Raw genomic sequence first — 26,811 nt, forward strand, 5'->3', positions numbered from 1 at the left:
AAACCTGCCAAAGGCAGCTACAGGTGATCCTTTAATCAAGGGTTTCTTTCTTAGCCCATTTCTTCTCCTGTTCCCATCAATCACTCCATCATCTAGGCAAGAAAGTCAAAGCAGTTTAAAGAGAGATGAATATTCCCTTCCAGAAACACTGCTTCTGAGTCTTCCAAGGTGAAGGGGGTTGAAATGATTATTAACATAAGGTTATTTCCCACTTTGCCATCCCCCAACCACCTGTCACAGTCTCATTTCCCAGATCCCTGCACCTCACCTTAGAATTCAGCTTTCTGTACAAAATACTGATTTTCCAGAGTTGAAACCGACACCTTTCCCTTTGGGAAGGGCTAGGCCAAGGGTGTGTCTGCCCTGCAGCTGACAGCAAGCCTCCCAGCCCAGGCACACAGACTTGTGATAGCGGGGCTGGTGCCAAAACTAGCAATGTGGACAGTCTGGCATGGGCAGACACCAAGCACTCAAGCCCACCTGACCCCTAGGCGGCAGAGCCCAAACTCCAGCCCGAGGTGGAATGTCGACATTGCTATGATTAGCCCCGCTAGCATGAGCCTGTCTGCCCGGGCTGGGCTGCTCGTTCCAGCTGCAGTCGAGACACACCCGAAGGGAATGACAATCTGTGCTGCAAGATTGGGCCTTAACCTTACATAGCTTAGATGGCAGAGCAAACAGCCTCCAGGGGTAGAAGCTTGGCACAGCCACTTGAAGAGCAGGTAAGTGTCACAGGGGAGCAGGTCCCTACAGGGCCCAGCTTGCCTGCATCAGAGAACAGGTGAGCCTAATACAGCCAATTAAAAGGGGCTGGGCTACATTTGGGCCTATAAGGGGCTGCTAGAGGCCAGGCAGAGGGAGAGAGGAACGGGGCAGGCTGTGCTTGGGGAAGGCAAGCGCTGGTGGAATGGAGTTAATGCCCATGGTGAGCCCCTAGAGCAAAGGGCTAGGTGGTCAGGATGGCAGCACTGGGATTACTGCTCCAGGAACGGAGCAGAGCTGCCTAGAATTGGCAAGCTGCCAGGAGCAGGTGCCAGAGACCCCTGAGGGCACAGAGCAAGGGCAATCCCACACTTACAGCACTGCAGCCATGTTGTTCTCTTACCGGGTGAAAGAGAATACACCTGCTTGGAAAGGGTCTGCCTATGCTGGAGTTGGACACCCGGAGCTGATCTGTGCCAGTTGACTCGGGCTAAGGGGCTGTTTAGCTGTGGTGTAGAGGTCTGGGCTGGCACCTGGATGCTAGAACCCTGCAAGGTGCCAGGGTTCCAGAGCTCGGGCTGCAGCCTGCGCCTGTCTACAGCCGGCACAGGCCAGCTGCGGGTGTCTAACTGCAGTGTAGACGGGCCAAAGGAGACTGGCTGTGCCAGCACATACTTGGCCATGGGTTGCGGGGGAGAAGCCCTCCCTGGTTACAGTAATGTTTTGGAGAAGAGGGACCTCTGACAAAATTGAAAAGACTTTAGAAAACTTTGATTGCTCCCTGGTGGATGAAAATTGAGATACTCTTCGCCTTTCCTTCACCTCCCATTCCTTCTTTCTACCTTCCTGGCTGCCTTTTTGTTCTCTGCTTTCTTAAAATAGCTCTTTATATGCAAAAGTCCAATCTTTATTTATTTTCCCTTTTTAAGTAAACGCCAGTGCCCTGCCGTGGAAGTGAGTTGGCTCACCTAAGTGTTTCCATTCCAAGGGCCATGTTCCTTAAACATCTTGTTCCACAGGGGGAACCTCCTGTTGACTTCACGGGGGCTTGCTGCAGGCCCGGCTCTCAGGATCAGGGCCTTTGAGCTTGTCTACATGAGGAAGTTATTCTGGAATAAGGCTGCTGTGAAGTTAAAGTGCTACCACTAATCCAGAAAAGCGCATTCACGTGGGGAATTATTCTGGAATAGCCATAGCAGGCTAGTTATTCCAGAAAAGTTACACTGGCCAGTTGCCCCATGTAGACAAAATGAAATGTCCCTGAAGGGATGTAACTTCTGTTGCACTTTTGATAACTATCTCCCACTGCTGTAGATGACCAGTGGGGGCCAGGCACAGGGGCTGGTGTCTAACTTGTATGTAGTTACAAGTGAACCCAGCCCTGCCTCATCCAACCAGCCACGAAGCAAAAGCTCTGCAGGGAAATGGGGGGAGGGGGGAAAAATCACCTCAGAAAGGGCCTGACACAAGCCCACAGAGGTCCAGGAAGGTCAGGGAGGTGGGAAAGTGGAGGGGGAAGAGGTAAGGGAGGGGGCTGAATAGGAGGAAAAGGGGATGACGGGGAAAGGGATAGTGTATGAGAGAGCAGCCCTGGAGGGTGAGATAGGTAAGAACATTGGCATGATTTACACGGGGTAGGGGGCACCCTTCACAGTAGGGAGCTGTGGGGCAAGGGAGGAGAAGAATGTAGGGGGAGTCCGTGAAACGGGGCAGAGGAGCTAAGGGCACTGGGCGTCACTGCAGCATTGCCAGCCCCAACACTCAAATATCATGAGATTTGCTTAAAAATCATGGAGTGGGGGGGATTAATTATCTTTCTGGTTGTTTTCTTCCAGGTCCTGGGCCTTTCCAGGTGCCTGGGTCACATATCTGAGGTTTTCACCCCAAACAGGAAGGGTGGGGACTGATTTTTGTATAAGTGACAGCTGAAATCCCCAGGACTCCAGCAGCTGGGGCTTTACAGAAACTACCAAACAGTGGGAGATTTGTGATAAAACTGCAAGAGCTAGTAAGGCTGGCACTGCCCAGGGGCTGGGGGGACAGAGCGAAGGCTCAGGAGCAGGTGAGAGTTTGGAGTGAAGGTGAGGGGCTGTGGACCTCAGAGGAGCCCAGGACTGGGGTGGCAGCTGCAAGGGGAGAGGGAGTAAAAGTTTAGGGTTCCTAGGAGCAGGAGGGGTGTGGGGGTCAGTATGGAGTGGGGGGGCAGTTGGCTGCACTACACTCAGGGAAGGATGGGGAGCAGAGAGGGGTTGGTGACAAATTAGGGTTGGAGGATAGGAGGGTGCTCCAGGCTCTGGGGTGGGGGTCTGGGTTGGAAGGAGCATGGGGAGGGGGGGATAGGAGGTTGACCCAGGCTCAGAGAGTGGTCTGGGTAGGGGAGATAGGAGGGTACCCCAGGCTCTGATGGGCTCTGAGTTGGAAGAAGCATGGGGGAGAGGTAGGAGGGTGCCCCTGGCTTACAAAGGAGTTGGGTTTTGTGGGGGTGTGGCTGCACCAAGCTTGGGGAAGGGTCAGGTTGGGGACCGGAGGAGTGGGCCACCCCAGGCTTGGGGGCATGGGATGGGGGAGGCACCCAGCTGCCCCAGGCTTGTGGGGGGAGAGGGGGCCTACCCTAGGAAGTTGGGGTTGAGACTGGGTTAACCATGGCTCCCAGCTTGGGGCCTGTTCGGACTGCCCCAGGCTCAGGGAGCGGGGTTGGGGCTGACCCAGCCGGGGGAGAGGGGGGGAAGGGTTTAGGGATGGAGTGGCTGCCCCAGGCTCAGGGAGCGGGGTTGGGGCTGACCCAGCCAGAGAGGGGGGGAAGGGTTTAGGGAGGGGGTGGCTGCCCCAGGTTCAGGGAGTGGGGTTGGGGCTGACCCAGCCGGGGGGGGGCAGGTTTAGGAAGGGGGTGGCTGCCCCAGGTTCAGGGAGCGGGGTTGGGGCTGACCCAGCCGGAGGGGGGTGGGACTGGTTTAGGGATGGGGTGGCTGCCCCAGGCTCAGGATAGCAGGTTTGGTACTGGCCGGGGATGTGCCCCAGGGAGGTTGGGGACACCTCCCCAGGCTGGGGGGAGGACCCTGGTTGGGAGGCTGCCCTGGGGGGCTGTCCCACTCCCAGGCTGGGGGAGGGATCTCCCAGGCTGGGGGAGGGATGACACCGGGGTTGGGAGGCTGCCCGGGGGGGGGGGGGGCGCTGTCCCACTCCCAGGCTGGGGGGGAGACCCGGGAGGCTGCCCTGGGGGGGTGTCCCAATCCCAGGCTGGGAGGTCGGGGCCAAGGGGCTGTACCAGGCTGGGCGGGCTTTCCCGGGGCAGGGCAGCGGGGTCGGGAGGGAATGGGGTGCAGCCGAAGGGAGGGGCTGTACCAGGCTGTGGGGGGCTGTCCCGGGGCAGGGGGAGCGGGGTTGGGGAGTTCTCCAGGCTCGAGGGAACAGGGTGCAGACGGGGGGGAGGGGCTGTACCAGGCTGGGGGGCTGTCCCGAGGTGGGGGAGCAGGATGGGGGGTTCTCCAGGCGCGAGGGAGCGGGGGGGGGGGCTGTACCAGGCTGAGGGGCTGTCTTGGAGCGGGGTTGGGGGGGTTCTCCAGGCAGGAGGGAACAGGGGGGAGGCTGTACCAGACTAGGGAGCTGTCCCGGGGCGGGGGGGGGGGAGTTCTCCAGGCGAGAGGGGGCTGGGTGGGGCTGTCCCGGAGCCGGGGGGGGTTCTCCAGTCGGCAGGGAGCGGGGTGGGGCCGGGGTGGGCTGTGCCAGGCGGGGGGGGGGGTTCTCCAGGCAAGAGGGAGCTGGGTGGGGCCGGGGGGCTGTCCCGGGGCGGGGGAGGGGGTCTCCAGGCGAGAGGGAGCGGGGTGGGGCTGTCCCGGAGCCGGGGGGGTTCTCCAGTCGGCAGGGAGCGGGGTGGGGCCGGGGGGGGCTGTGCCAGGCTGGGGGGCTGTCCCGGGGCGGGGGGGGGGTTCTCCAGGCGAGAGGGAGCGGGGTGGGGCTGGGGGGAGCTGTCCCGGGGCGGGGGGGGTTCTCCAGGCGAGAGGGAGCTGGGTGGGGCCGGGGGGGGGCTGTGCCAGACTGGGGGGCTGTCCCGGGGCGGGGGGGGGGGTTCTCCAGGCGAGAGGGAGCGGGGGGGGGCCGGGGGAGGCTGTGCCAGGCTGGGGGGCTGTCCCGGGGCGGGGGGGGTTCTCCAGGCGAGAGGGAGCTGGGTGGGGCCGGGGGGGGGGCTGTGCCAGACTGGGGGGCTGTCCCGGGGCGGGGGGGGGGTTCTCCAGGCGAGAGGGAGCGGGGGGGGGCCGGGGGAGGCTGTGCCAGGCTGGGGGGCTGTCCCGGGGCGGGGGGGGTTCTCCAGGCGAGAGGGAGCTGGGTGGGGCCGGGGGGGGGGGCTGTGCCAGACTGGGCGGGGCCCGCTGGGAGCCCCGCCCCCGGGCCGAGCTCCGCCAGCCCGGGGCACAGGCTGCACCTGCCCCGCCGCCCGCAGGCTCCGCTCGCCGCTCGCCGCCGCGCTGCCGGCCCCCCGGGTAAGGCGCGCCCTGCGCGGGCAGGGGATGCCGGCTCGGGGCCGGGGAGCCCGGCTGTCCCGGGGGGCTTGGATCAGCCGGGGCGAGCTAAGCCACATGCGCTGGGGGGCGATCCCGTCTCCCGTGCTTCCCTTCGGAAGGCGGCTCCGGGTGTCCGGCGCGGTCCTTGTCCTCCGCCCCGCCGGCGGCCGGCCCCAGGGGGGTCTCCGCCCGGGAGCGCCGCCGCGGGGGAGAAGAGCCAAGGGAGACGCCCCCAGGGAAATGCCGGGGTGGGGCGGGCTGGCCGGTCCGCCGGCCTCCCGGTGGGGCAGTGGGTGAATCGTGGCACGGCCGCCCCGCGGGGTTGGTTTTCCCTCCTCCAGACTCCGCTGGGCGACTAGAGCAAACCGACCGCGTTGTTAGCTGTCGCCCTGCCTTTCGGCCTGATCCTTAACTCCCCTTCTCGGGGCCCGCTTCTGCCCTCAAAGACAGGGGCCGGGGGCAACTCCTGGCGGTGACCGTGTGGCTCTCGCCCTATTCCCAAAGGGGGGGTTTTACCCCCCTCAGGAACTTGGTGGCAGCATCGTTCTGGCTGTGCGTTTCGGCACAGGATGGCGAAGAATAAGGTGCATGTCTCGCCGTCTACAGAGCAGCCCTCTTCTGGCTCCGGGACAATCCCATAATTCATACCCTCTTTTGCCAGCGTTCAGCAGGACTGCAATGGGATGTATAAATCTTTCTAAATGGACTCCCTTCCGGTAGAGCAGCGTCTCCACTAGCCTCCTGGTATCAGACTCATGCCAATGTGAGAGAGAGCTGCTGAAAAAAAGTTATTTCCCCTCTGAAGAGGTCTGTGTGTAAGTAGCAGGGTGTGTGTAACCACTGTGCAGACAGTACGCAGGGCCCAATCCTGACGGGTCCAGAGCCTCAAAGGTATTTGTGTGCCTAACTCCCATTGAAATCAGAGGACACATAATTTGGACAAGAGCCCAGAACAATTGCCTGCATAGTGGTGCCCATGTTGCTTGTTTGGCTCTTGCATCTTGTGAAACTTCTAGAGTTCGCTCCTACCCAGTTTCTGTTCAGACCCTATTTTGCTGTAGATCCCTCCCTCCTGCTTATTACAATGATCTCCTCATGTATTGACCTCGTCTGGTTCAGCATCTTGGCAAACAACCACTCCTGACATGCAGGAGGCTGGTTTCAAAGAGGGAGCTGGTTGTATTCAGCGTTCCAGTGGATAAACGGTGGCTTATGTATGTATTTAGAGTTTCCAAAGTGATTATTTCTGGCTATGGAAGGCATTTTGGAGTCGCTTCAGTCCATTCTGAGCAAAACCTGCTAACGCTTCTTGAAAAACATCTAGCAAATTGCTTTGCTAATCCTGCTACACCAAGCTTCTGTAAGTCAGGGGAAAGAACTCCTTCCCCCCACCCCACCCCCTCGATATTAGTGAGCTTTGGGTCAGAGAAAGCTGGATGCATTTATGAATGGGATGTATGACGGGGTTGCTTATGATGGTGCAGGCAGGGCTTGGCAGCTTTGGGGCCCTCTGCTAGTTTGTGTCTTATGTTCTGAAAATCTCATGCTTTAGGGCTTCAGATAGGCACCTGCAGGAACTTTTTTTGCTCTCAGTGTATTCTGGGGCTTGAGGGCAGGGGGTCTGTGTCCTTCCTCTGAAGCATCGTGGCTGGAGAGGGGACACGGGACAGGGCTCTGAGGGGGCACAAAACATTCTCTCTCTCTCTCAGGTGCTTGGCTGGTTTTCCAGGGTCTAACTGATCGCCATATATGGGGTCGGGCAGGAATTTTCTCTGGGGTTAGATTGGGTTTTTTTCACCTTCCTCTAAAGCATGGGGTGCAGGCCACTTGCTGGGATTATCTCAGTATATCTCACCTAATTTCTCTGCCATGGCAGGGCCTTGGGCACTGGTGCACCTCAGACCCTCCTAGTCTCTGTTTGTGGCACATAATAGTCTAGTATCCGCGGGGCTGTATGACTTTGGTCTAATTTTGTTTGTTGGATTTAGTGTGCAGGTGCTGGATGGTGTTGGTGGCTGGATGATCCGGTGGGGCCTTCTGGCCTTAACCTCTCTGAGCCCCACAAACAGTGAAAGGGTAAAGACTGATATTTTGCAGTAAGATCCAACTGTCTAACAAGAGTCCAACGTTCCCAGATATTTGGGTTTTGATCTGATGTCCCATCGTCACGTCTCATCCAAAAATAGCCCCTGGCTACACAGCAGCCTCCTTCTGCTGTGTCTGAGTGAAATGTTATTGACCTTGAATGTGAGAAGCTTTCTTTTCAGTGAAGTGCTTTGAGTTAGATGGCTCCTGGCATGATTTCTCTCTGATGTCACTGGGCCACACTGAGCCCTGCCTAGGGAAAAGCCTACAAGAGACCAACGAACTCCAGGAGAGGAACTTACATGATTTAAAGGAAAAATAGGAGATGGAGAAAAATCTCCGCAAGTTCTTGTACATGGAGGTTGGAGTGACTGTTGTCATTTGGATGATGTGTGCTCTGGACTGAAGATTGCTAGACTAGGCCACCTCAGCTGGGATGGTTGTTGGCTCCAGGCCTGAGACTCCCTGCGGGTTAAAGAAGGTGAAGCGGGAAGGTGAGGTCTGCAGGAATGGTCATGAATAAGGTTTATAGTACTTGAGTCGCAATGGTTAGCAAGGACACAGAGCTCTATAATGGGGATGGTGGTATCTGTTCAGTTTGTGATGGCAATGAAAACCTCCCGGAGGTTCCCCTTGAGTAGCAGGGTTTGCATCTCCCTTCCCATGCACACGGAATGAGCACGGGGTCTTGGGGGAATCATGATAGGCAGTTGCGTATGGCTCAACGCTGCTTCCTGACGGCCACTGGTCCATGACTCCCTTGTTGGGGATGGGGGCTCACTGCACTGAGAAGAAAAGCTCTCAGGCTATTGCTGACGGAGGGCCTGATCCTGTGACCGCCGCGCTTGTGGCTACAGCCTGGGGATTGAATTGGGGATTTCCAGAGCTAAAAGCATGAGCTGCTGCAGCTTGAGGTGAGGAGCCAGAGCTTCCTAGTCGCATCCTCTGTGGGTGACCCTGGCATGTGCGTAACTTGGTGCGCATGAGCCGTTCCATTGCAGTGAGTGGCTGCAGCAGCAGGGTCAGTCAGTGCTACCTAAGGCAGCGCATCCCTCTGGGGTTAGCAGAAGGGCAATGCCTCGGCAACAGGTTCTCTTCCTCCCCAGCTCTGCCCGTTCCCTGGCAGCAGGTTCCAATCCCTGTGAAAAGGCTTCTGTGCCAAAACGAGAGGGGTCCTGATGCTGCAGTCTTCACTTACATAACGTCCTCATTGACATCAGTGGTGGCCGTACCCAAACAGGGACTAATGCCTACTCCACCTTCCCTTTCCCAAGCCAGCAGCCCCACTGTGAAACTGACCTGACAGGGAGCAGATTAACCCCTGCACTTAGCACCCCTGGTGGTACTGAAACTGACCAGGATCCTGTGGTAAAGTGATGAGCAGAGGCAGACAATGGAGGGATTTGTCGGTGTGGGGGGAAGACTCAAGCTAAGAGCGGATGTCTCCACACCCAGTGTCCCAGCAGCAAGGAGGCTAGGAGAAGAGGAGAGGATGCGTCCATTCTCACATGAGCTGGGAGGGTCTGGTGGGGGGTGAAAGAAGGCAGAAGACCTTCTAGCAGCCACAGGACGTTTGGGCTGGTGGGGAAAGGTCAGATTGCACAGTCACAAACTGTGTCAGCCAGAGGCCGATATTCATTGGTCCCTTCTGGCCTTGGAACCTGGGCGATCATCTAGTCTGAGTGCTTGAAGAACGCAGGCCAGGGAACTGCCCCACAATCATTCCCACAGCAGGTCTGTTAGAAAAACTTCCAGCCTTGATTTTAAAATGGATTCTCCACCACTGACCACCTTGGCCCTTGGTACATTGTTTCCGTGCCTAATTATTCTCAACATGTAAAAACAATTTACACCTTATCAGAGAGAGGTGCCCTTGAGCAGAAGCCACCACAGCTGGGGGAAGCTGAACTTCTCACTTGGAGCTGGCTGGTAGGGACGTCCCATCCTGCATGTTTCAGCCTCTGGTGAGTCGGGGTCTAGGTAATGGTTCCAAGTTGCGTACTGTTGAATTTGTCCAGGATTTTGCACCCCAGGGATTCTAGCAAACTATCTGCTGGAATTCTTACTAAGCAATCTTCTAGCAAGAGGAGTGTAAATGCAGGGCTAGAAAATGACATACCGTAATGCTGAAAAGAGGGTGACATTTTCAAAGCTCCAGAGGAGCCAGGAGGCTGTCCGTGAAATGGCTCCACGTGGAACTGCAATGACAATGCTTTTCAGGTGTGTTTAATTTTCCTTGCCGTGTTTGCTTTTCTTGTTGACAAGCAATTACATTTGACAAGAGTTTGTGTGGTGAGAAATTACAACAGGCATAATTTTCCCACTCAGTGAAATCCCAGCAAAAGATCAAAATCTTTCAGAGGCCTGGTGGAACCTGTTACAATGTATGCCCCCAATCCTGTACACACTCATGCATGTAAGCAAATTGACTCATCCTCTGAAACTGAACGGGACTACTCATGCGAGTAAAGCTACTCATGTGTGAAAGTGCATGCAGGATCGGGGCCTCTACCAGCACACACAGGGCGGCAGAAATGAGTGGGGCTTTGCATAGCATCCATTTGTGCTGCACAAATGGAAAGTGGCCTGGAAATGCTGCTGATAGACCCTGTACTGAGCAGGTGCTGCCTGGCATTGCTGTGTTATGCAAGGGAGGCATGAGGGAGAGAACCAACTGCAGCCAGGGAAGATTGCTAGCATGTCTCAGCAAGGACGGTTATTAAGGAAAGGTGAGTTAGGAAGGGGAAAAACTCCAGAATGCTCTGTACTGTACACTCACTGTTCTTGTCCAGACAGATATTGTTGCAGGAATTCAGGTTTCCATCACATTTGCGCACTGGGATATTTTTAGAAGTGAAAGCTATTTAAAAGGAAACTTATTGATTCCCCTCTCCTCCCCCCACCTTGACCATTTTGTTTATAATTTTCTACATTTTTGTCTGTAATGGGCCCTGAGTGCAGCTATTCTCAAGTCACCCGTTCTCGTGTTCTCTTTGGGGTCTAAATATATTAGCTAGCCTAGGATGTGGCTTTTGCTGAAGTGATTACTCGGTTCCAGAATTCTTAGCACACTGTGTCCCTAGCCTTGTATTGTAAAACTACTTTAGTCATTAAATACCTCAAGTCTTGACTCTGTTGTGTCAGAGTGAAAGGTCTGATGGGATGGGTCAGACATATGAAAAGCAGAGCAAAGGCTAGGAGGTACCTGCAGACAGACTTGGACAGGAATAGGCTAATTCAGTTTAATTTAATTTTACTGAGACTTTGAGAAAGAGATGCACTTTTCAAATGCTGTCAATTTCTCTTCAATCCCATCAGTTGTAAGGACTTTTTTTTCTGGGTTTATACTGTGCTTTTCACATTTCCACTTCTAGTTCTGTAGACTTTTAGGGCCAGACATGAGTCTTCTGACCTCTTGCATTAGAACAGAGAATTTCACCTAGTAGTTTCCTGCAAAAAGCCTAGATGACCAGTCTTAATTGAAAGGTACCAAGTGATGGAGAATCCATTACATCCCTAGGTGAGTCTGTGGGTTGTTCCAATGGTTAATTACTGGGGCCCTATCAAATTCACAGTCCATTTTGGTCAATTTCATGGTCGTAGGGTTTTAAAAATAGTAAATTTCATGATTTCATCTATTTAAATCTGAAATGTCACCATGTTGTAATTGTAGGGGTCCTAACCCAAAAAGGAGTTGGGGGGAGGAGGAGTTGCAGTACTGCTACCCTTACTTCTGCACTGCTGCTGGCAGCCTTCAGAGCTGGGCAGCGGAAGAGCGGTGGCTGCTGGCTGGGAGCCCAGCTCTGAAGGCAGAGCCCCCGCCAGCCGCAGCACAGAAGTAAGGATGTAAGAAGCAAGAGCTGGGCCTTTAGTCAGCAGCTGCTGCTTTCCGGTCGCCCAGCTCTGAAGGCAGCACAGAAGTAAGGGTGCCAATACCACAATCCTCCTTAACATAACCTTGTGACCCCCCTGAAACTCCCTTTTGGGTCAGGACGCTGAATATGAGAAACTCTGGTCTCTTCATGAAATGTGTGCTTTTACCCTATACTAAACCAAAGACCAGATTTCATGGTCCATGACACGTTTTTCATGGCCACGAATTTGTAGGGCCCTATTACTTGCCCTCCCTGTTTTTTAAAAAAATAAGTGTGTGCCTCATTTCCAGTTAGACCTTGGACTCCAGCTTCCAGCCAGTTCACGCTCAGTAATTCAGTATTTGGGGACAGCCTGCCGTAGTAACATGTGCATGTTTCACTGTTTGCAAGTGTGTGACCGTTCTGGGCAGGGATCTGTAGCAGTTTAGCTTTTCATGCACAGTGGATTCATGGGGGGTCTCCAAGTAAATGTGAGTATGAAGTGTGGTGCTGCCCTATAAATGCCCTTACCTAAATGGCGTGGTGGGGTTCGCTATAAATGGTCATGAATTGCGCTGTCTGATTTCCTGGGTTTGCAAGTTAAAAAGGTGTCTTTCTAGCTGGCAGCCCCACAAATTAGCCTGAGCACTGAAAGTGAAGCTGGGACCTCCCCTTCAGCGTGGGAGAGGTTCTGCATGGCAGGCTAGGCCTCCTGCTACACCTGTGCAGCCCCATTGCCTTCAGTTCATGTTGCCGGTGACACGTGCAAATCCATCCAAGGCTAGACAGGTTACACCGGTGCCTCTGAGGCCACCCTTCAGCCTGGGTTCATGGTGGAGAAGCATGAGATGGAAAGATCTCAGCTTGCCTGTCAGAGCCCCGGGGTGGACTTGTAAAAATAAAACCTGTATCAGTCCTTAAACGACTGTGCCCGGAGGCGAGGATGGCCTGAAGATTCTGGAATCTCTTTACTGTAGTTACACATGCACTGTAATCTATATGCACAGAGTTGCTAGTCCTAGGCACCAATCCTGTAATCCTTACTCAGCAAAATGAGGGACTTGGAGTTTTGCCTGAGTAAGGGCTGCAGAACTGGACGCTAGAGCCATCTGTTTCACATCCCCCTTATGCTTGTTCAAATGATTCAAAACCCCTTTAATTGGAGAGATTTAGCATTCAGTCCAGGTGAAAATTTTCCATCAGAACTGGATTTATGGAAATTGGGCTTTCAATTAAATTAAAGTTTTCATGTAACATGGCTGCTTTCCACAGAAAATTGTGATGGGGGAGGTCAACCCCCCCCCACACCCCGGAAAGCTTTTGGATTTCAACTAGAAACCAAAATATCTGGATTTGGCTATGCTGCTGCAGTGTCCCATGGGAATTGTAGTTTGGGTGCCTCATGTTCCCATTTTCAGCTATGGGTTTGGCTCCCCAGCTGGACTTCATCTCCCATGATGCACTCTGGCCATGCCACTGCCATGATGCACCACTTTCCCAGTTCAAGAGGGGAGACTATGGTTCATCATGGGAGATGTCCATAGAGGAGAATAGCAGCATGAATCACCCAGAATACAGCTCCCGTGAGACACTGCAACAGCATTTCCAAATCAAAATATTTCAATGATCAGCCATAATATTTTGGATTTCAATTTTTTGCAGAAGTCAGAAAAAACAATATTTTCCAGGGTGTGGGAAACGACCCTGTTTTCTGACCAGTTCTATTTAGTGTACGTCAAACCCTGCTCTTGTCCTTTGATTAAAGCATCATTGTTTGATGCTACAGGCTTCTGAACCCCAAGTCTGTTCAGCACTCCCCCTTCTGATGCTGCACAGCAGGATCTGCGCCCAGCCCGTAGCTGATGGAGAAAGCATTACCCTTTATTGTATAGAGAAAGGACTACAGGAACTTCCTGCCCTTCACTCTCCAGCCGCCCCACTCACAAGAAAGGGCTGGACCCAGCAGGAGACTTTTTGTTTACTGTTTGTACAGCGCCTAGCACAATAACGCCCAGATCTGTGGCTGGGGCTCGGAGGTGCTGTTGCAATACTGCTACTCCTAATAATTGACAATAAAACAGCGAAGGGTGACTCTAACCTTTTCAGTTGCATATGTGTTTTAAACCTTTATTCTGTAAACATCTCCTGAAATGGCAAAACCCAAGACATGGAATATGAACTGTGAGTAGGGTTTGAATTGTTCAAGGTGGGCTGGTGAAAGATGAATTAATTCAGCAAGAAGGACAACTTTATCAGCCCTGCACTCTAACCCAAAACCTGACCAGTGATGACAGCAGCATTAAGACAGAATAACTTCCCCCGCGTGCAGAACGTGTGACAGTCAGATATGTTGATCTGTTGATATAATGGATACTGAAAAAGCAGAGGAGATCACAGTGAAGGTCTGGTGTTGGAGCATGAGTTTAAAGTTGGCGTCTGTATTGGTTCTGGGTATCTGTTGGAGATGGAAGGGAAAGACTTATGGGGTGCCGGAGCACGCAACCTGACCAGCTCCCAGGGGCAAAACTCCCTCTGGTTTGTCTTGTGCTGAAAACAAGGACATTGTTTCTGCACTGGGCTGTGATCCAGACGCTCGCCCGCTCCTTGCGGCTAGTGCAGATGAACAGTGCTGCCCAGAATGGGCGTGGCTGGGTAACCTTCTGAGGTGCCCAGAGAGCTAGATCCTCTTAGAATACAGTGCAGTCAGTGGGTTAACGATACGGAGCCAGATCTTCAGCTGGTGTGAACTGATGTAGCGCCATTGAAGTCAATAGGACCATGCTGAGGATCCCAACCAGGGTGCTAAATTGGCACTAGTTGCAAAGCCAAAATAAAATGGACTGAATATATAACTGGGCTGTGTTCAGTGGGGGGCCGGCACAGGGAGCACCTGGTGGTGGGCTCATGGAGGCTTTGGTTGCTTGAATAGGTGGCCACTTTCTACTAGGCGAAGCTTCCCAGGGCATGAGGCTTCTTTCCAACATACGAGCTGCAGTAATCAAGCCGGGACATAACCAGTGTGGCTCACTGTGGCCAAGTCTGTGTCTGATGGGAGGGTGCATAGGCTGCTGGCCAGAAATTGAAGTGGCTGCTGCTTCTGCTGCCATTGGGACCTCACCACAGCTGGGTATCCAGTAGCAGTGGTGAGGTCCCCATGTTGTGGAGCTACTTAGTGATCTGAGGCCAGTTACCATTGGCACTTGGGGATGTTATGGGAGAGCTGAGTTCTACGTGGCATTTCCTGCAGCCTGGCCTGGGCTCAGCTTTTGCCAGCTGCCCTTCATCCATGTGCTGATTGTGGTAGTGGTCTGTAGTGAGATTCCTCTTAACTGCCTGAAGCCAGTTCCCTTCTGATGCTTTGGTTTGTAGATTCAGTGAATGGCACAACCATATTATAAACAGTGGGGGAGAGGGATTGTGTCCCTGCTCTTCCCCGCCCGTTAGCAGCGCTCATGCATTTGGGCTCCCTCCAGAATCAGCACCTGTGCACTTAAACCACTCCCATAGTCCCAGGGGACAACAATGAGGTTATAGTTGTCTTGGCAGGTGCACAAATCAGCAACTGTGGGTCTCTCTCCTTGCCCTAGAGAGTTCCGCGTGCCCTTTGAAGGGTATGTGGTCTAACAGGATCTACGGGAACGGCAATTCACGTACAAATGCCACAACTGTTCAACACCCAGCAGCTGCTGTTTTTCAAAGGCTGCTGTCTTTGAGCGGTGGCTCAGGACAGGGGTGTGTTTGTGTGTGCAGTGAGTTTCTGTGCAGATGTTTCATAGATCTGCCATGGCCTCCTTAACAGATGGCCTTAATAAACAGGAGTGTGTTTGGATTTCAGGCTGTTGGTTTTGACAGCCATAAGGAGGCTACATTAACTAGTCTCACAATTAAGCTAACAGCTTCATAACCCCCTGCTCTGCAATTCACAGCTTTCTTGTCCCTGTGACCTAATGAGCAGAAGCTTTTCATCCTCAGCTGCTTGGCTTCTCAATTAAATGACGTGGGCTGGAGGACCGGTGATGATTAGCCAGTTTGAAGTACAGGATATCACAGCTGTGGCTTCCTTTCTTTCCAAAAGGCTTGTCCTCTGGTACCAAAGTGATTGAAACAAGGCCATCAGCAGTGATCAGATAAGTGCCTGACGTAATAACACAGAGGTTAAACTATGCTAAATAGACTCTAATCCTATTAGGGAGATTTGGAAATGCTATGCCCTGTGTTCCAGGGGTTATTTTTCTTGTGGGGTGAGAATCGGTGCACCTGTAGAAGGTAAGAGACTGATAGAGTGGAAGGTAGCAGCTGTTTCTGATTTTCACATGGGGACTGGATTTTATTCCAATTTCTTCACCTTGGTCAATGGAGTTCAAGAGACAGATTTTTTTTTTTTTTTTTTTTTGTAATGAGTGGAGAGAAAAAAGAAGGTGGAAAGAGCAGTTCCTTCTCTGTGTGACGCCTGATCAAATGAGCACCGGACGCCTTTTCCTTGGGAAGTAATTTCTGTTTCAGCTTGCCAGGCTGGCCTCTGATCCTAGTGATGCCAGTGAAAACATGGTGCAACTCCGCTGAAGTCAATGGGAGCGATTCTGGATTTATTCGGGTGGAACTGAGGTCAGACTCTTGCCCCATGACTTTTAGTTCCTTCTCAAGGCTCTGGAAAAAATAAGATCTTATTACCATTTGCACCCCCCACACCCCTCCCCCAACTCATATTTGGTATTGGAGTGAGATCTGCTGTGATGAGGGGAGGCGGGGGAGGATGGGATATATTTTTAAACTCCCGCTCTTGTATGTGTTGGTTTATAATCTTCTGAAATGTAAAAACATTAACAATGCAGGCATAGTTCAAATAGCTCCTGATCTTCAAAGTAATGTCACTCCCTATCTGACCAGCATCTGGCTTTGGCAGTCTGTTTCCTTACTGTTTTGTATATTTGTTCTGCAGACTCTTCTCATTCCTCATGTAACACCCCTAGGATGAGTTGTCAAGCAGTGGGGACTGAACCCCGGAGATCTAGATGTAAAACCAAGAGACTTTACCAGCTGAGCTAAAAGGAACCAGCTATCTTAGCTCCAGGGCTGTTGCATGGTCAGAAATCTCTACATGGGGGCAAGCCCCCAGCGGGGGGACAGAGCGCGGTGCTGCTTCAGGCCGCGTTACACTCATTTGGTAACGCGTAGGGAAATCGCCAGCTCTGAACTAAGATGCTGTGGGAGGAAGGGTGGTCTTGTGGTGAGAGCACTTGGGTTGGGCTCAGGAGTTGAGTTCCATTCTTGCATCTGCCACAGACCCCCTGTATGACTGGGGCAAGGCACTCAGTCTCCATTTCCCAGCTGCAACACGAGGGTAATCATTCCTTTCTCCCAGCCCTTGTCTATTAGACTGTAAGTTGTCTGGAGCCAGGGTGTCTCCCTTACCATGTACCAGGCTTAGTGTAATGGGCCCCGATCTCAGCTGGGGCCTGCATACAATTAATGATGAGATACCTCAGCTGTTTGTGGCTAGGATTGATGGGAACGCTGGGTTCCCAGCGCAGAACAACAAAGGGTTGTATTTCCTGAACCGACTAGCTCACATTTTGCCCCAGCCTGCCACAGACGGATGCTGGAGCTGAAGCATTTCTCGTACTAGCATGTTCATGGACACCATTTAATCCTTTCACTCACATAGCTGTAAACCCAGGGTACTGGCTGCGTCACGTGGGAAGTGTGGGCAGGTGTGAAGTCTCCTAAGTTAGGTTTCCTCCTCGGAAGAATTAAAGGCACGCCTGTGTCAGCCTGGCACTTAACCCAGACAGTGGTGTAAGGGGTTGATAAGGTTACATATCCGAGCACAGGCTGTCTCCATTCTGGTGGCAGTCAGAGTGGGTTAGCAGGAACTGTGCCAGGTTCATGCCATCCCCTGGGCAGTGCCTGAAGTGCTCTTACAGCCCCTTCGCGGAAAGGCCCATAGCCGAACGACTCCTCCCCCAGGAGGCTGGCAACATGGAGCCGATCTTCTAAAGCTCAGCTACGCCGAAGATTGCTCGGTAAAGCATGAGCCCAGGGCTGCCATTGGACTGTAACGCTTGGTGCTACAGCCCAGACTGCAGGATCACTGAGTTTTCTGAGCCATCCTCATCCTGCTTCCTTAGTCCCTCCTGGCCAATGGAGAACAGAAGAGTCCCCCGCAGGGTGAAGTCAGTAAGGAAGGCCATTGGGAAGGGCTGGCCTAGCTTTATCCGTTAGCCCACGATGTCTCTGAGCAGTGGGTGGTGTCAGTCAGAGAATGGCAGGCTGCCGGGGCGGTCCATAACATAGTCCGGAAGATCTCTTTTCTGCAGGCTGGTTCCCACCCCGGTGTCAGTGAATTGCAGACATGGGCCCCAGCTTTGGAGGTATATCAAGCTATACTCAGACACATCAGTCATATTATTGAAAATCTCCCTATGTTTTGCTGGGCCAGGCAGGCTTTCACTTAACAAGGGCAGAAGACACAGAGAGAGGGGATTTTCCTGCCTGCACGTACCAGTCCCCTTCCCCAGGCTGCAGCTGGCTGTGTAGGAGACACTCTGTGACTCTTGGCTGCTTGAGGGCAGACCGGCCAGCTGGAGAGTTAAGCAGCAGGGCAAAGAGGTAGGTGTCACTATGGGAGCGCAGGTTCTCCTGCTGGTCGTGGCATCTCCCACCCTTTGGCCAGCTTTGCCGGGGAAGGAGACAGGTGGTGATGGGCTCCCAGCTAGCAACAGCTCTTCTGGGGGCATTGCAGGCTCAACATGCCCCTGGGCAGAGGGCCAAGTTTCTGTACTTTGAGCCGCACAAGTGACAACACCTGTCCCATCCCTTTAATCCTCCCCACTCCATTAGTCTCCCTTGGGCAGCGTGCTGGCTGGTGGACTCATCACCCTGCCCAGCTGCTGGAACTCAGGAGGGACTCTTCATCCCAGCTGCTCCAGACTTCCAAGACCGCAGCAGCTGCTGGCCCCTTGGCCCTGAGCTCGGGGTTAAGGGCTCTGCCCTCAGCGGGGGACTGTGGGCAGAGTAACTGTGAAAGAAACTTGATCTGATCTTTTCAAAGATGACCCCAGGGTGGACTCTCGTGAGGGCTGGGTTTCTCGTCCGTTGTCGTTGTTTACAGTTTGTGTGATCATAGCACCTACGTGGGCCAGGACCCCGCTGTGCCAGGCGCTGTACAGCCACAGAACAAAAGGATGGGCCTGCCCTAAAGGGCTGCCAATCGAAGCAGAAGAGAAGAGGCAACGGGTGGCTGCAGACGGATGGGGGAGCACAAGCATCCTATGAGACAATACTGGTCGGGCTGATGGGCAGCGCTCTCTGCACACCGGCAGCCAAACCGTTGCCAAGCTTTTGGTAGCTGTCCCAGCGAAGGAGGGGTTTGAAGGAGGACGAGAGGGGGTAGTTTTACAGATGATTATGGAGCCTCCTCCCCAGCACAAGAGAGAGCACAAAGGGGATGGTTTGAAATTGTAACTAGTGGTCAGTGAGCCGTGTTGCCGTGCCTTAACCTGCCGCCGCTGGCCACCGCCCGTGAGCCACGTCTGCTCTTGCCTGGAACCGCGAGACAGGCAGGGTCCGTTGTGAATCCTCTCTCAGGAAGTGAGATGCTGGGGCACTGGCTGGCACAGCTGAGGGCTTTAGTCCGTCTAGTGGAGCGGTGGAAAGTGTTCTGAAGTGCGTGCAAGTAGGAGGCAGGATGGACTAGTGGTCAGGGCACTAGCATAGGGCTCGGGAGACCTGGGTTCAAGTCTCTGCTCTGCCACAGGCTCCCTGTGTTACCTTGGGCAAGTCACTTGGCCTCTCTGTGCCTCAGGTCCCAGCTGTCCAGTGGGGATACCAGCCATGCCCTGCCCCCAGGGTGCTGCAAGGAGAAATACAGTAAAGAGCATGAGGCCTCACAACACTGCAGCGATGGGGGCAGAGAAGCGCCTTCCATTGATAGGTTAAATTGGTGCAACTCATCAGCAAGGATGGGTGTCCTTGGCCTGGGGACCCCAGTGTAACCTCATGATTGTAGGTGACAGACAGCCTTGGATTTAAACATCCCAGGTGTTGCTCTGTCTGCCTAGCTGCCTCATGGTTTGTTCTCTGGGATCCTCAATGGTGAGTGCCAGGGCATGTCCACGTGAACAGGTCATTCGTGGCAAGCTGGCGTGTGAATCTACCCAGCACTAACTGGCCGTGTGGACCCTGCTGCCGTGTGCTTTGATCTAGCTGGCTGTGAAACAGAAGTAGGCCAGTGGGCACTAGGAAATTTATAGTGCATGCTGGCAGGGTCCACGTGGACAGTTAGTGCGTGGCAAGCCAGGCCGTACTCTACCGTACGCTCGCCTGCCACGCACCAACTGTTCATATAGACACACCCTCACTGGTTCTTCCTTTTGCTCCTGGCCGGCAAGGAGGGAGCTGTCCATCAGCAGGTGGGGGTTTGGGGCAGCCAGGGAGGCAAACCGAAACTCTTTGTCTGCTCTCTGTGTACACGTGCTCCTATCCCCAGAGGCAGCCAGGTGACAACAAAGGCGCTCGGTGCGAGCTGTTGGCTTTCCCAGGGTTGCCAGCTGAAAGCCCAAGCGGATGCTGCAGGAATCTGCCTGCTGCTGCTCCCACCCTGGCCGCCTTACGACTGTTTCCAAGTGATAAGCTGCGTCTCTCTGGTGACTGGCACGGCCACCGCCAGATGGGTTGTCGCAGCTCTAACAGCACTGAGAGGCCCACCCGCCCCAGGCCCGATGCGGTTTGTCACAGGCCATCAGACAGTCATTATCACAGGCAGTGTGGTGTCTCGAGAGAGCGTGGGAAGCTTTTAAGCGGGGTGCAGCAGTTGGGACCCAAGCAGGTCTGGGTTTGTTTACGTCTCTTTGCTTTGATGCCCTGGGTTTAATGGCTCTGTGGTGTCACGGGGAAGAGCGAGTGGGATGCAATGAAAAGATCTCTTGTCCGACAAGGGAGTGCTTTTGCTCCTTCTCGGAAGTGGCCTTCACCGCCAGAGATCCCAGGATTCTTAATGCGCTAGGTCTCAGTGACGGGAGTTTCTGGCACTGCTGCCAAAACTGAAATTCTCCTAATTATTATGTGTATTAGCACCTAAGAGCCCAGGCACGGAGCAGGACCCCATTGGGCTAGGTGCTGTACAAACAGACAGTCCTGGCCCCACAGAGCTGGCTATCTCTGCATCAGACAAGAGGCAACAGGTGAATACAGATAGATGAGGGACCACAAGAAACAATGAGACCATTCTGGTCCGCATGGTGGGCACTGGTCTCGGCACACCTGTGGCCTAACCCTATTCTGTAGGCATCATGGCAAAGGAGACTAGTAAGGTGACTCTGTAGGTGGCAGAACTTGTATAGGCAACAGGTTTAAAACAAACAAAAGGAAGTACTTCTTCCCACAACGTACAGTCAACCTGTGGAACTCCTTGCCAGGAGATGTTGTGAAGGCCAAAAGCATAACAGGGTTGAAAAAAGAGCTAGATAAGTTCATGGAGGGTGGGTCCATCAATGGCTATTAGCCAAAGTGGTCAGGGATACTACCCTGTGCTCTGTGGGGTCCCTAAACCTCTGACTGCCAGAAGCTGGGATGACAGAAAATAGATCACTCGCTGATTGCCTATTCTGTTCATTCCCTCTGGGCCATCCGGCATTGGCCAGTGCCGGAAGATGGGACACTGGGCTGGATGGACCATAAGTCTGGCTGTTCTTAGGTTCTAATGGCTATAGGGAGCCTCCTCCCCAGTGTGAGGGACAGCGGGAGGGTGCTCGTTTGAACATGTTACACGTGGGTGCTGGAGGTGGGAGTGGACGTCTCCGTGACTGATGCCTAGTTCTGAGCTATCTACGCCTGTGGAGAGCGGGGGGAAGTTGAGTGATTCTGTGCCCGGCTGAGCCCCGCGCGCGCACACCCCCAAGTGCAGCTTTTGGCCGCTCGTTTCAAAGTCCTGATTTTGGGCTGCAGGTGCTGGGACCCTGTCACATGAAAAGTGGAGGCTTTTCCCTTCCAGTGGACAGGCTCACAACGCATGGCTGCCCGCTGCCAGGGGAACATGCCTGGAGAGGCAGGAGAGGCAAGCCTCACGGGCCATGCTTCCCTCCCCTGGTGCAAAGGGCTGAGATGGAACCTTTGACTCTTCTGTTTATGGGCAGCCTTGATCGTCAAGGCCCCGCGTGGCACCCAGCCCTCCTGAGGCTACATCTGAGCACTTACAGCTCGAAGGGCTATGTCTGCTGGAGCACAGGTACGAGCAGCATCTGCGAGACAGCCCCATGAATTCCAGGAGCCTCTTCCCTGAGCATGCGACGAAGGGGCTGAGAGGCCACGCCGAGGTCCGCCGTGCGTGCCACACAGCACGGTCCTGTTTGCATTACCTAGACCCAGCACGCTGCGTGGTCCCGTGGTGGCCTCTGCATCGCCCTCGTGAATCCAAAGCGCCGGCTATCTGTGTGGGATGCTTTAGACATGGATAAATGTTTCCTCAGGACTAGACTGCGACCTGGATCAACTCTGAGCCCAACCTCAAGCGGTTGAAGTCGAAAGGATAAACCCGCGGCACTACTTCCCCGCCTCGCTCTGGTCAGCGGGAGCGGAGCAGGCTGTGGCGAATCTCAGCGTGGCTACCCGTGCGTGGTATGCCCGGTGCTGTACTCGTGTGGAGGAGGGCCTGGTTCCTGACCTGAGGAGCAGAGCGCTGGAGGAAATGTTGCTAAGTATTTACAGCAGGGCTCTGGGAGTGAGGAACCCTTGATGGTCTGTTCCTGGCAGTTAAGGGATGCGAGTTTGTTGTTCAGTTTAAATCCCAGAGATGGGAGTGGGCACTGCTAATACTGGCTTGTCTGTCAACGTACCTCCTCCCCCCAGCCCTGTCACTGCAAGCCTGGGTCTTCAGCGCTTGCGGACGCTTCCGTTGGGCTGCTTTTGGGCTGCTTTTCTTACCGGACTTGCCTGGCCTCTGAGGATGTATTGTGGCAAACGGAGAGGAACGAACGTCCTGCTACCATCTGAAGAGCTCTGTACAGTGCCGCCACTCCTTAGTTGTTTGCATGGTTCTTCTAACTAAAGGACAGAGTGGTCACTCGGGGTGATGCTTGTAACCCTTCACCAGTAATGCAGAGTCTTCTGAGGCCGTCACAGGGACCCCTGTGTTAAAAGAGAAGCGGCTCTGTCCTGCCAACATGTGAGCGGCCCCACTTAACCCTAGGGGATTACTCAACGTGAGTACAGTTACTCACACGTGTAACCTGGCAGGATCTGAGCCTAAAGCCTTCTGCTCTGAAGGCAAGAAAACAAGTAGCGGTCACTCTGACTCTTGGGAGGATGGAGACTGCAGATCAATATCCAGTAATAACAGGCAGTTCTCTGCAGCAGCATGCACTTAACGCAGCGTTTTGATTTGGGGATTTTTCCCTCCAGGGATACATTCTGGTGGCTCATAGCAGCCCAGAGAAATGCCGAGATCTGAGAGCTCTGCTTTGGGAGAGGCAATGAAATACCATATTCATAGTCATGTTGGAACAGCTTCTGTATTTGTGCAATTCCCTGGCCCATGTTGAGCAGAAGATCAGATTAGCCTGTCATAATGATCCCTTTTGGCCTTAAAAATCTATCCTGTGTACATATATGGTCCCATTATGGTAGTATCTGAGTTCCTCACAATCTATAGTGCATTTATCCTTCCCACACCCTGGAATAGGGGCAGGGTCCCTTTTACAGTGGGAAATTGAGGTGCAGAGAGGTTAAATGACTTGCCCAAGGTCACAGGTCTGTGGCAAAACAAGAACTTGAACCCAGATCTCCGGCTGGTGCCCCAACTACCGAACCATCCTTTCTTCCATGGAAATGCGTCTCCTGTATCAAAAGCCCTGGGGTTAGCAGTTGCGATGAGACCGAAGCAGACTAGGCTACAATTGCTTGCTGTGCATTCTCTCTGCAGTCTTGTTTTCAGATGCCAATGCATTTAATCATGTCATGGGAAAATAATAGGCACTGTGTGCAATATCCATAGTGATGGAGGAAAATAACCACAAGCATTTACGCCAGAGATGGCCAATTAGCAGCCCTGGCATGGAAGGTTTCAGAGCAGGGGTAGTTTCACAAGTCTCTTCAGTTGCACTTTCATTGAGGGATCTGTGGGGGTCCCAGTCGAGGGGGCTAGCTCTAAGATGCGGCAGAATTTGTTTGACAACCCTGATCTTTCGCCCCTGCGAGAGCGAGGGGACTGAGGAGAAGAGTCCTCCTCTCATGCTGTTTCTGTAGCAAGCGTGGGGAGAGCTGCTGTGATTCTTGGGGCATCTTGCTATCGGACGAGACAGCAGAGGCTGCAGCAGTTATGGTCCCCCTCGGGTTCCTGAGCTTCAGTTGGACCATGTGAGGCAGAGAAGATCCCTGTAGCATCTGTCCCAGGTTCTACACAGGTCACTGCATGTGAGGATAGAACAATCCAGAGGAAGACGGTTTGCTGAAAGTCACGGTGCCGTCTATAACTCTATACACCTTGCCTTCTATACCTCGAGAACACACATAATAGGATTTGATTTATGCCACGGCACACAGGTCCCCTGCCGTGAAACTTGCACCACATCATGTACGTTAGAACGTTACTGCTAATTACTGAATGAGAGAGACAAGTCACAACATGCACCCTGAACTTCCGCTCGCTGCTGTTAGGTCGGAGATTGATGATCATGTATGAAAGCCCCGGAAGGGCAGATTAAAAACTGGTCTCACGTTTGCATGAGCCCATCTCCAGTATGATGCTTGCTTTGAAGATGAGGTTGCTGTGATGACCTTTCAGTGTGTGGAAAATTTCCATTGAAGTGTGGTGATTCTCAAGGTTTTGCACAACCTCTGCTCTGGTGTTGCTCCCATGACAGGTGACTCCACACCCTGTAGGAGCTTGGTTCAGTTTTCTGGCCAGCAGCTGCGGATAGGGGGTGCAATCAATAACTCTGTTAACCTTTATTTTGTTAATAGAGTCCCCGACTGTCCGTTATACGCCATGGGGACTTTTTGCCTCTTAAATCTAAAAGTTTTCCCTATAATCTGGGATCTAACAAGAGCCAGCTATTAAACTGCTGCAGTTCTCATTTCCAGGAAGGTGAATCTGGGTAAAGAGGGGGTTAATTTTGTGCTAATTTTAACCATTCAGAAGTTACCAAAAAGCTGCCATGGTCCCAGTTCTTCGTTCACTTCGCTGAACAAACGTAATCCAAGTAATAGAATGAGAACCCCAAGGAGTGACTATGTTAATTACACGGCTGCTCTAGAAAGGTTCCTAAGGCCCCCTTCCCCACTCTCACCCTGCAACAAGGTTGCGGGGGGGGTTAAATTGTTTTTAATTATTTGTCAAGGGTTTGTTATTTATAGGAAGGCAGGGAGAGCACAGTAGGAAGTGGCAGTAATAACAGCAGAAGGAAAACAGCCCAATATCGGTTGACCATATGGGCCTGTGACATTCTTATGGGGACGAGGAAACCACAGTTCAGGCTTCAGCTAAGCAGGATTTCAGGCTGTGGCTAAACACAAGGAGTTTGGATGCTACCCGTTGTGCACAGACAAGGAGTCCTGGGTAGGCAGGGGCAGAAATTAACAGCTATTATTTTATATGCCGAGGAAGTTATGCTGGACGATCTCCCATTAGAAGGTATCAGAGCAGGCTAGTCCTTCAAAAACAACATCCTAACAATCCCTCACTCTCTTATAGCACTTTACATCAGTATCTCTCAAAGAGCTTTACGAAGGAGGTCAGTATCATTATCCCCATTATACAGATGGGGGAAACTGAGGCACAGGACATGGCTTGCCCAAGGTCACCCAGCAGGCCAGTGGCAGAGTGAGGAGTAGAATCCAGGTTTCCTGAGTCCCAGGCCAGTGATCTATCCACTAGACCCCACTACCTCTGAAGAATGAGGAGGACAAACTTGGAGCTAGCTCCTCTTTCCATTGAAGTCAATGGCAAAAGCCTGTTGACTTCAGCGAGAACTGGACCAGCCCCTCAGCACTCTCTCCAAGAGAATGCAGGAAGCTGAATAGCCTCAAGAGCGTCTGTAAACTAAAGTAAAGAACATGAAGCCTACAGGATGGAAATGGAAAAATTCAAAGTTGCCTTGGGTGTGAACAAATTCTGCTGTGGGGAAAGAGAGCTTGGAATTCTAGGTGGTGGTCTGACAGCTCATTATAGGATGTAGACACAATTCCCTGATGTATGTCCAAATCCCCTAGTCAGCTTTGAACATCTCAGTGCTAGAAAATAAATCCAACTCCAAGGACTCCTAAAAGGGAATGGAAAGTTTGTATTCATTCAGCTTCAAACACTTCTAATAATCCTACGTCTATGCTAGCACCTTTCCTCAGCACCTGTCAAAATGCCTCACGAAGGAGGTTGGTGTCATTATCCCCATTTTACTGATGGGGAAACTGAGGCACATGGAAGTGACTTGCTGGAGGCCAGTAGCAGAGCCAGGATCGGAGGCCAGCTCTCTGGAGTGGCAGTCGAGCTCTATCCACTAGGCCATCTCCCTTCTTTAGCAACTATTGGCTTGATCCTGTAACAATGGGCCAGATAGGGTCCTAATCGAGAAGCAACTGCTGATCTTAAATTTATACTTTGCAAAGTGTTTCAAGAAATAAAACACAGCCCAAAATACTCCCCAGACTTATTCAAAACCCTTGTCTCCTGCGCACGTAGAAAGGATCTTACTTCACTGCAGCCATACATGACAACAAAATCTCACCCTGCAGTTCCATCTGACACAAGCTAGATGTGACTAAGGAATCTTCAGAGTCACAAGCTGCACAACATCTCCCAGAACCCTCCTGTACTTCATTCCTTCCTCCCATTCTCCAGAAGATACGTTGCTGGAGTGTCGGGCGTCATTCTGCCTCTGCATGTCATTTCAAGTCATTAGGTACAAAAATCTGTGGCGCTGAGCCTGCAAATACACACGTACTTTACTTTTACCCATGTGTGTTAAGCTAGGCGTGTGCATATATTTTAATGCCTGGAGTCTATAGGAGCAACAGGAAGCCTGCAATTAACTTGGACTTATTTAAATACTTAGTATTTGTATATCCTATTGCAAAGGAGCCCCAGTCGTGGAGCAGGACCCCATTGTGGGAGCACTGTACAAACACAGATCAAAGACAGGTGACAAACTCTCAAAAGAGAGGTTTCAGAGTAGCAGCCGTGTTAGTCTGTATCCGCAAAAAGAAAAGGAGTACTTGCGGCACCTTAGAGACCAAGACATTTATCTGAGCATAAGCTTTCGTGGGCTACAGCTCACTTCATCGGATGCATGTAGTGGAAAATACAGTGGGGAGATTTTATATACACAGAGAACATGAAACAACGGGTGTTACCGTACACACTGTAACGAGAGTGATCAGGTAAGGTGAGCTATTACCAGCAGAAGGGGGGAAACCTTTTGTAGTGATAATCAAGGTGGGCCATTTCCAGCAGTTAACAAGAACATGTGAGGAACGGGACGGGGGGAATAAACATGGGGATATAGTTTCTTTGCGTAATGACCCATCCACTCTCAGTCTTTATTCAAGCCTAAGTTAATTGTATCCAGTTTGCAAATTAATTCCAATTCAGCAGTCTCTCCTTGGAGTCTGTTTCTGAAGTTTTTTTGTTGAAGAATTGCCACTTTTAGGTCTGTAATCGAGTGACCAGAGAGATTGAAGTG

The 26,811-nt window shown here is 52.7% G+C and overlaps 1 protein-coding gene across 1 annotated transcript in view; it reads left to right on the forward strand.

Moving 5' to 3' along the window:
- The first annotated feature begins 5,120 nt into the window (after positions 1 to 5,120).
- Positions 5,121 to 26,811, forward strand: part of FRMPD1 (FERM and PDZ domain containing 1) — a 67,443-nt gene continuing 45,752 nt past the window's right edge. Inside the window, exon 1 of the mRNA XM_084628430.1 lies at positions 5,121 to 5,180. The gene's annotated coding sequence lies outside the window, so the exon portion shown is untranslated. The remainder of the gene's footprint in view (positions 5,181 to 26,811) is intronic.

The sequence above is a fragment of the Lepidochelys olivacea genome (genome assembly GCF_965140295.1).
Source record: "Lepidochelys olivacea isolate rLepOli2 genome assembly, chromosome: 5".
Lineage (NCBI taxonomy): Eukaryota > Metazoa > Chordata > Testudines > Cheloniidae > Lepidochelys > Lepidochelys olivacea.